The sequence below is a fragment of the Cebus imitator genome, unplaced genomic scaffold (genome assembly GCF_001604975.1).
Source record: "Cebus imitator isolate Cc_AM_T3 unplaced genomic scaffold, Cebus_imitator-1.0 Scaffold145, whole genome shotgun sequence".
In the NCBI taxonomy this organism is placed as follows: domain Eukaryota; kingdom Metazoa; phylum Chordata; class Mammalia; order Primates; family Cebidae; genus Cebus; species Cebus imitator.
In genome coordinates, this window is record NW_016107460.1 from 677,037 (window position 1) to 686,994 (window position 9,958).

The 9,958-nt window shown below is 47.4% G+C and overlaps 1 pseudogene; it reads right to left on the minus strand.

The window, feature by feature from the left end:
- Window positions 1-2,122: 2,122 nt before the first annotated feature.
- LOC108313869 lies at window positions 2,123-3,757 on the minus strand (annotated as a pseudogene).
- Window positions 3,758-9,958: the final 6,201 nt, after the last annotated feature.

Below are 9,958 nucleotides of genomic sequence, written 5' to 3' on the forward strand. Positions count from 1 at the left end.
CATTTTAAAAACTACACCTTAGTTTCCAAAGAAACAGAATGCTATTATGAGAGGCCCTGCCTCATTAGCCTCGGTTAGTGTCAGCGTGTGTCTGAGCACAATGCCCCGTGGTTTTATGTTGGACAGCAACTCAGCTGAGATGCCGCCTTCTCTTCCTCAATCGGATTCAGAATGACGGCTTCACCTGGGGCTCTGAAGCAGCCAGGCTGGCGTCTCACTGAGACACCTAGATCCAGAACAAAGGACCACCAGGATGAAGCTCCACCACTGCACAGCAGAGGAATGTGCACTGCACCCAGCAGTGACTGGGGCTCGCTTTCTGGAGCCAGTGTGGCTCCTCACAGGCTTGTGTTCTGGAGGGACTGAAATCTCCCAGCAAATGGTGGACCAGGTGGGGTCCCTGGAGCAAAGAGCAGCATGCAGGGCTGGGCTGTACCTGGGGTGTCAGTACCCCCTGCAGAGATTAACTGGGCCCACAAAGGAGACTCCCTGAGGCATCTAATAAAAAGGGTGAAATAATCTAATGAGCGCAGCCACACAGAATGAGCAGGTATGGGGGAGAGAAGGAATTCACTGAGGTGCTGGCATGAAACGGGGCAGGCGTTGTAGGGCTCCCATAGCTTCACCCTTGGGCCCAGGGTAACTCCTAGGGCCCTAAGCCAATTTGGAGCCCCCAGCAAGACAGGGAGCAGGGAACCCCTAGAGCTTCAGTGTTCTGATAAGAAAAAGTAGGATAATGAGGCCTAACCACAGGTGACTGTGAGAACAAGGAAGAGCACAGGAGAAAGTGCTTCATGGGCCCTAAAGTGTGGAGTAAATGCTGGTTGTTACTGGCCTAATTCCATATGCTTTACAAATGGTACTTTCATTGTAATAAAGCATCTGCATTTCTATGGGAGAAGTTCTAGGGTTATTTTAACTCCTGATAAGAAAATAATATGTCTATGAGAGAGCTTGACCCTAAGGCATTCAAACAGTTTGCAAACAGGCCTGGGCTCCCTGCCAGAGCAGGCCGGCACTCTCCCAGGATGCCAGGCTCTGGGGCGGTTTCAGAGACAGCAACCCAAAGCCATGCCAACCCTCCTCTAAAGGCACAAAAAGTCCCTGCAGGCTCCTGGGCAAACACCCAACTGACCCTCAATGTGGGGACCAACAGTGGGAGGGAAGCTATACCCTGACTCCACACTAGCAAAGACAAATGAGCTGGAACTCAGCTTCTTTCTGCTCTTCCTATTGGATCTGGTCCATTCAGAAAGGCCTTGGCAGCACTCCGAAGCCACATCTTCTGTGGCAGGTTGTTGGCAAAAACAACGGTGATGACCTTCCCCTCCCACATGGTTAATGTTCCTCTCCTCTCAGCGTGAGCAGGGATCTGGGGTGCATCTGTGACTTGCTATGACCCATGGGATCGGCAAAAGTGATGTTGTATATCGTCCAGCTTTGCTTGGAAGCTGTACGTGACCTTGTGACTTCTGCTGTCTTGAACGGCCCTTTACATCCACTTAAGGGAGTTCCCTCTAGAGCCCTTCATGAAAGGCCACATGAAGACAGAGGCTCTGACACCATATTAACCATGTCTTTTTGTGTATTCTGATGCTTCCACATCTAGGGCCTTGCTAACCTTGGCAGACCTGTCCCACCCAGGTTAGCCATTTCCTAGAGACAGCAAACGACTTGCCCATGAGTGTGCTTTTCAGACACAAACTAACCAGTCCAGAGCTCATGCCCCAGCTACCTACTTCATCAGCATTCCACAGGACTCACGTGGTCTAGGCCACCATTCCTCTGCCCTAATCACCCCTGGGCCAGGTACCAGACAACTAGGGACAGCCCCTAAGCCCAGAGCCTGCTGAAATTACTCACACTATAATAGCTAACCTTAACCCGGTTCACCTTGCCTCACTCATTCCTTCCCATGGAAACCACAATAAAGGCTCTTGCCCAAGTTTTCCCATCACTCCTGCCTTCTCAGTGACCACAGTGCCTCCCCATGTGCTCCTGCATGGCATAGTACTTTCCCTTCTCTTGGGATCTGTCAGTCACAAACTGTCTTTTCAGTGGCAACAGACTCTTGACCTGTTGGCCTCTCCATACCTGAAGAATAATAAAACATATATGTATATATTTTTAAAATAAACTACAATTTATTTAATTAAGCATAAAGTTACTTTCCCATTTGTCTACAACCACAGTAGACCTGGTGTCCTGGTGGAGGAAACATCATCCTACGGTCCTGTTCCCACGGAAGCGACAGGAACTCTGTGTCAGAAGGAGCCCTGTGAGGATCCGGTAACCTACCACAGGTTGATTCTCCTCTTTCGTTGGTAATCTGATGATGCAGAGGATTTCCTGGGCCTCTTGAGCCTCTTCCTTTTCCCCCGGAAGCAAAGGTGAGAGTCTGAGTGGACCCTCCAACAAAGTTGGAGGACAGAGAAAAGCTCTCGTTTCAGATGAAGATCCACCCATTGGTGAGGGACCATATGGAGAATGTTCTCTGCCACATGCCGTATTTGGAACATAAAGTGCATCAGGATCTTTTCCTAACAGTTTAAACTGTATTTCAGTTAATTTTTGTCTGCTGTGAGCATTTTCTTTCCTTAAATCATTGAGGTTTCCTTCAGCACAGTCCAAGCTGCCAACCAATTATGATGTGCTTTTTTCTCATAGGCAATAGTCTGCCGTTGATAATAGTTCTCTTGAATTCTTCTTCAAGATCTTTGGCTCACTATCTATAGGTCTCCAGCTTCTCGGTGGCATGGACGATCTTTTTGTCTACTTTAGAAAGTTTATCTTCTTTCTCTAACTGGCTATTTTTCTCTAGTGTTAATTTCCTATAGAGTCTCATTTCATTTTCTTGATAGAATTGAGTCATTATTTTAAATTTCTGTTGAAGCTTCTGATTCTCACTTTCTACATGTGTGTTTTCTGACTGCAAAGATGCTTGTTGAGTCTGAAGATCTTTAATACACTGTGTAAGCTCTTCCTTTGTTTTTTCAACTTCAGATAACTGAAAATCAATTTGGTTTCCTTCTCCTTCCAAGATTTTTAAAGAAGCATTTAACTTAGCAGCATGAATCAGTTTCTTCAAAGCTCCTTTTGGAGGATGATCTAAGTAATCACCATCTTTTGATTCACTGTTCATTGCTAATTTCAAGTTCTCATCTTCCATTATGTCTTCTCCAAGCATAGCAGCCCAGTCTTTCATCTTCAGCAAGCATTCAGTCAGAGTCTCGATGTGATTGTCTTTATCGTTTAGAACTTGCTCTGTGTGTACTCTGGAGTCTTCCAATGTTATTTTCTGATTATTGAGTTCGCTCACTTGTTCTTTCCATACTTCAGCTTCTTGCAAAAACTGTTTCTGGCTTTTCTGAAGATGAGAATTTTCATTCAAGTCACCTTTTATTGCTATCTTCAGTCTTTCTTCATTCATTTGAGATATCTTGAAGATGATTTTGGCTTCAGCTACTTGTGATTTGAGGGATTTTGACTTATCTTCTAGAGACTGTATCATTTTTGAAATACCCACCATCAGTTGCTTTTGTTCAGAATGCTTTGATTTCTGTTCTTTTAACTCTTTTTCGAGACCAAGTATTTCATCCTCAAGTTCATCATTGGACCTGTTCAGCTTTTCACATGTTGCCTCCAAACTTCGTGCCTCTGTTGCCTCCTCCTCAAAGCTGGCCTCCTTTAAAGATGACTCTACTTCACAGCCTTCATGCTCTTTTTTAAACAAGGGTAAATATTTCAGGTAGTTTACATTTTTCGTCAATTAGTCCAGAAAGCACACCGGCAAGCTTTTTCTCTCTTCTCACATAAAGCAGACTCCTAACCGATCTCAAACTTCTCCACAAAAAAATGGGAACAGCGAAAAATCCAACAATAGCTGCCCATATCACGAATTCCCATGGAAACACATAGGAATTAGAATCTGCAGTCATATTTTGAGGCAGTGCTGCCACAACCCTGCGTAGCTCCACCAGGACCAACCCCAAGTAGGGCTGAGAGGTAGACCCGGGCTCCTGCACAGCGCTAAGGCTGCTCTGGCGTCACCACAGTAACCGGGGCAACAATAAGCAGCAAAGAACACGCAGCCTTCCATTTGGAACCCAAATCCACAAGTGGCAACTGGAGCCGACCACTGCAGGGGGAGCTAGGGGTACCCATAAGCCTCACAGGCGCACGCTGCCCACCTCGCCCCCTTATTACACTTTACATCCTGAGGCAGCGCTAAAACCTATATTTTAAAACAATACCACATGGAGAGAAAGACTTAGGTGATCCAGCATCCCAGCTATGCCTATCACCCAGCTGACACCCTAGCTAAATGTAGCCGTGTGCATGAGCCCAGGTGAGGCCAGCGGAAGAACCTCCCAGCTGACAGAATGATAAGCAATAACAAATCATTGTTTTAAGTCCCAAAGCTTTGGAGTCATTTGTTATGCAGCAGTAGCTAACTGAAATACTTGCCGCCTTATCACTTTGGTGTTTCAGTATCTGTGGTCTGAAATCATTAATTTGGGCACTTGATTAACATTATGCCTCATGGTAAGTTCTGATAGGTAATTTTATAGGTAAAATAGACATTTTCTTATTGACCTTTGCTTCATTGAAGAGAGATTTATTTAGCTCCTTCCAAATGAGACAGATTATGCTTTCTAGATTAACTTCTTCCAGGAAAGGGCTCACCTCTACCTAGCATGATCCTCAGTGTCCCACGTATGACTGAAAAATGCTCATCTCATGCCCAGAAGGCCCAGGGCACTTAGAACAGTGCTGGCACATAGAGAGTGCTCCTTTTCCCTGTCCATCCACTGACCTGCTCTGTGTCCATTTCTGAAACACTGGCACTCCTTCAGCACGGATGATGCGCCGCCCTGCGGTGAGACATCATCTCCCATGCGTGCACGTATCTCCAACTCCCCCAGAAAGCTCTCTCCTTCAGGAGAGGACCCAAACTACCTACAAAATGTCCTTCACTTACTAGGCGTTCTATAATATTTTTGTTTAATCAGTTTCTGGAGATCTGGAGACTCTTTTTGTTTTTATTTGTTTTTACTAGGCACCAGTTGGCTGCTCTGACGCCAGCACCCATGTTGACCTGATCGTGGGTGCTCATGTTGAAGCAGAGGTCACATCTGCCACTCCCCTGCTTACAGCCTCCACTGGCTTCTCAACCTGCCCCAAGACAGAGTCTCCGCGGCCCTCCATGCACTGTCCCCAGCTCCCTCTCCTCCCCACCCACTCCCTCCCACGCCCCCTTGTCTTTCCCTGAACACAGCAAGCCCGCTGCTGCCTCGGGGCTTTTGCACTTATGTTTCCTCTGCCTGGACCACCCTTACTTCAGGTACCCACATGGCGACTCCCTCAAGGGTGTGTTTGAATGTCACCTGTCAGTGTGGCACCTCCCACCCTCACCCCAGCCCTGCATGCTCTGTCTCATTTCCTTCCCTTGTCTTTCTCCCTAGCTGTCTTCCTCCATCATGGTATGACATGCCACAGATTCATCTATTTGTTGATCATTCTGTAAAGGTCCAAAAGGGCTAAGATGTGGCTGTTTTCCCAGTCCCGAGGACAGTGCATGCGGCAGGTATTCAGTGATTATTGAGAAGTGAACAGACACATGAGAGGGAGGCAGAGCTCCTGAGACCTGTGTTTCCCATTCATGCTTGTTCTTTGTGTTGCTGCCTGTGGCTGTTCTGCAAATAGCCTTCTCCGTGTCACATGGGGGCAGCAGCCTCAGCAGCACCTGAGCCATGGCTGGCACATCCTTCACAGAGCTCCGAGCCCACAGTGTGTTCTCGGAAAACTGATCTCTTACTAAAGGCTGTGGGGGCTGGAGAGAGGGTTTACATGTACACTCTTTGGCCACATTTTCAAAATTTCCCTCTAAACATCTCGTTCTTTCACTAAGTTCCTCCCTAATCCTTGCCACCTTGTTTCCCTAGGACCACTCCAAGACGCCTCTCCAGCACCTAGACCCAGTAGGTGATGCTCTGCAGCTCCACATGCCCCAGACATGCGGGCTTTCCCCCAGAGTGGCACTGACCTTGCTGTGTGCCCACTCACCCCTGCTCTTCTGCCCCTCACTGCATTGTAAGCTCAAAGGGTGGAGACAGTGGCCCCCGTGTCCAGTGCAGTCCTGGCACAAAGTTGACATTTAATGAATGCTCACTGAATGGATGAATGAATACATACATGAATGAAGCAGAAAAAATACTAAGGAATCTGAAAAGTTAAGACAGATGGAAATGACATAGAAGGAACTTCAGAGTTAGAGAATTTACCCTTGTGAACCCAGGATTCTGCCTGCCATTCAGGACCAATAGGTGTCCACTAAACACAGCTTTCCAAGGACAGGAGTTTCATAGCTTCCCCTCTTCCTCTTCCTGACCAGAGCCTGTTGATTCAGACACCAAATAAATAAATAGATGAGTGGGCAAACTGCATTCTCAGGGTTCAGTCTGTGCTCATGTTGTCCTAAAGCTCATGCTTCATGTGGAATGCAGTTGAGGTCACTGGGTTGAAGGTGAAAGCTCCTCCCCTCTTCTTGGACACTCCCTTCCCCCAAAGGGCAGTGTAAGAGTCTTCAATTCCTTCCCAAAAAATTCTAAGGAGATATATTAAATCCTAAACAAATAACTAAGGAGCTAAGTGAGGCAGTTTGCTTTTACCAATGGTATTTCGAAATTTCCCCGGAGGGTTTTTAAAAAAAAGGTATTGGCACCAAAGAAATGGGAGGGGTGCTCCTGAAAGGGGTGATGCTGAACATCTTGGAATGACTGTAATTATGCTGTCTCCTGCTCTCTAAGCCAGTGACAACGTGTGCTTAGTGAGCTCTTCTGTGATGAGCAGACCCCTCATTCCTCTTTTTCTGGATTTGCAGCTGCATTGCAGGGGCAGCTTAAAATAACCCAAATCCAGGCCTGGCTGCAACTGATGTGGGACCTTCCAGGCTACAGAGCCTGGGGCAGCGCCACATAGAGACTGCAGCCATTATGCTGCATGTCCTTCTGGGGGATGCTAATGACCAGAGGATTGGGACAGCCAGGAAATACAGCCTACCCTCATCTATTCCCTTTTCTCCTGGAAGAGATGTCTGCAGGACGAACATCTGGAGCCTCTAGGAAAGAAATGCTGCTACACAAGCTCTAAAGGTGACAAATAAAATCACCACAGCCTGTTGTCACCAGGCAGGCCTGTGGTGATCAAGCAGCATGGCTGGGATTTGGGGTACATTTGGGAGGACCCAGGCAGAAAGAGAATGGCAGAGGCTGCCAGCCTGCTGCACAGCTGCAAACATGCTAAGAGAGACAGACAGGCAAAGCTGACATCTGTCAGGGAACAATTAGCTGCCATCAAGCGCTTAGCCTCTGCTCAGCCCTCTGCAGGGTGTGAATGTTTGCAGATGTCCTTCTGTTCTAACACCGTCTCTTCTTCACACATATTGAGAAAAAGGAAGCTGAGAGTACATGCTGCAAGAAGTAGTCACTTGATTCCGAAGGTCAGTTTAGCCCAGGAACAACAATGCTCAGTTCCACGGTGCTGTGGGCCAACACACGCAGAGTCAGATTGTGTAACTAGTCATATAACGCCTCATTTAATCCTGAATAACTCTATGATGTGGGTCATATTCAGCTCATTTCATGCACAGGGAAACTGATGCTTATCGGAGCTGAGTGGCCTGTCACCAAGAAAGCCAGGCAAGTAGAGTCCAGCCAGGTACGGCTGTCACACTGGAAACGCCAGTGCTCTCCTGCTCCCCTTGCAGGTCAAGACTGACTGCAGCATCTCAGGCCAATTCCAGGCAACAGGAGGGGCAGCTCCCACCTGAGGTGTAGGGGGCTGGAAGGGACATTCCTCTTGGGGACCCAGAGCTAACTCCTGGGACTCCACACTTAGCCCACCTGCCACCATGGTAGGCGGGGGCAGGAGCTGTGAGTTCAGCCTGTGACTCTGCTATCTGGGCAAGTCCCACCACCTCCCTGAGTGGCAGTGGTTAATTGCACTGCCCGAGAGCCGCCATAGAGCGCATTAGCTGAGAGACCCTGGCTCCTGAGTGTGGCCCACAGAGCAGCAGCCTCACGGCACCTGGGCCCCAGCCCACATCTACTGAGTCAGAATCTGCACCTCAACAAGACCCTGACTCCAGGGATGCATGTTAGAGTCCAGGACGCCTTCTGAGGCCCACGCCTGAATTCCGGCTTCAAATCCTGGCTTGGCCATTTAGTGGCTGTCATTCCAGCTGTTACTTCATTACTCTGTCAGGAATCGATTCAGGTTTTGTGGGCCTACATCTTATATAGTCTGGAGTATTTTCCTTAAGAAAAGAAGGATATAAAATTACAAATACAAAATTAGGTACAAAAGTGATATCTGGAATATAAAGACCACGGCAAATCACAAATATTGAGCTGACAAGTACCGAAAAATGCTCAACAATCCAGATACCTAATTTCATGTATTTATTAACTAATACACTTCTGCAACACTTTTACCCTGTATTTTGGGGCTCTGATGGACTCTTCCTCTGGCTAGGACTTTATAAAAGATAATTCAGCCTTTCCCCTAACCAGGTTGATAGAAATGTTTCACTAGGGAGAGTTGGAATGGGTAGAATATGCCACTTCACACGTAGACACACTCATAGATAGAACACGACTATCGATTTCCACCCTGAAAATACAACAGCTGCAGTGAATTGTATTTCTTGCAACTGCCATTGAAGAAAAAAAACAATCCATGATGTGCTTATAAGCATAAAGGCCACATTAAGTACATTCCTGACAAGAGACGCCTTTGTTGACGAGAATCGACTCTGCTAACAGTTTTACAAGTCAGATAATTGGGAGAATTCTCCACAGTAGCTTTGGACTCCATGTGCTACAGGTCTGGGGTTCCTCTACTGTCCATGTTCCTCTACATAGACGCAGAGACAGGCCCCTGTCACCACCCCCTGGGCGAGTCAGGAAGTATACAGACAGAGTAGTCCTGGGTCCTGGAAGCCATTCCTGTACAGGAGCACTTGATGCGCAGAAGTGGTAGCAAATCATCGGAATAGATCTCGCTCATTCAAACTGATTGTATCCCCAACTCAGTGACTTTTTCCCCTGAAAATCACTGATGCTTGACACAGGAAACATGCATGTGCTAGAGGGAACATCGGCAAGAGGAAAGCTGTCTTCACCAATTACAAGTGAAATATTAGTAACCCATTTTGCAAAACTTCCAAACACATGACCAAGAGAACGCATGGCTGGGCCCCTTCCAGAGCCTGACAGGGGCCTGAGCATCACAGAAGCCTTGAGGGTGAAGCTTCAGTGAACGGCCCAGTGAGTGGCATCTGCACTCTGGTGTCAGTTCTTTCTCCATGAAATGGTGGGAACGATAGTATTTTACATGTGGGCTGTGTGACAGCTGGGGAGAATGGGCATGTAAAGGGTTTCTATGTACTTATCATGGTGCCTGGCATATATTTAAGGTTCAACAAGTGGTAGCCATCATCAATGCATTCTTCCCTTGGAGAAAACGTCTTATTTATTTTAGTCTGTATGTTAGTTTAGAGAAAGGAGCCACATGGATCCAGGCGCTGGCTTGGGCTTGGCCCTTCCAGCCATCCAAGCATGGACCCAGCCCAGCCCTCCTTCCTAGGTTTGCATCCCAGGAGGGCCTGGCTCCCTGGGGTGCCATTGGCCTCAGGGTCACCTCAGGTCAGTTACCCAAGAAATCCTTACGTTTCATCTTTTCAATCAACCACCTAAAATGTATTTTACCTCAGTGATTTTTCTTCTGAGAATCCTCTTTAAACACACTCTTTCCCCTTTCAATTAAACCAGCAAGAATTCAACATCCTTCCACCCCTTCCTCCCTTCCTCCCTACCTTCCTTCCTCCTCTTCCTCCCTTTATCCATTCCTTCCTTCTACCCCTTCCTCCCTCCACCCCTTCCTCCCTTCCTCCCCT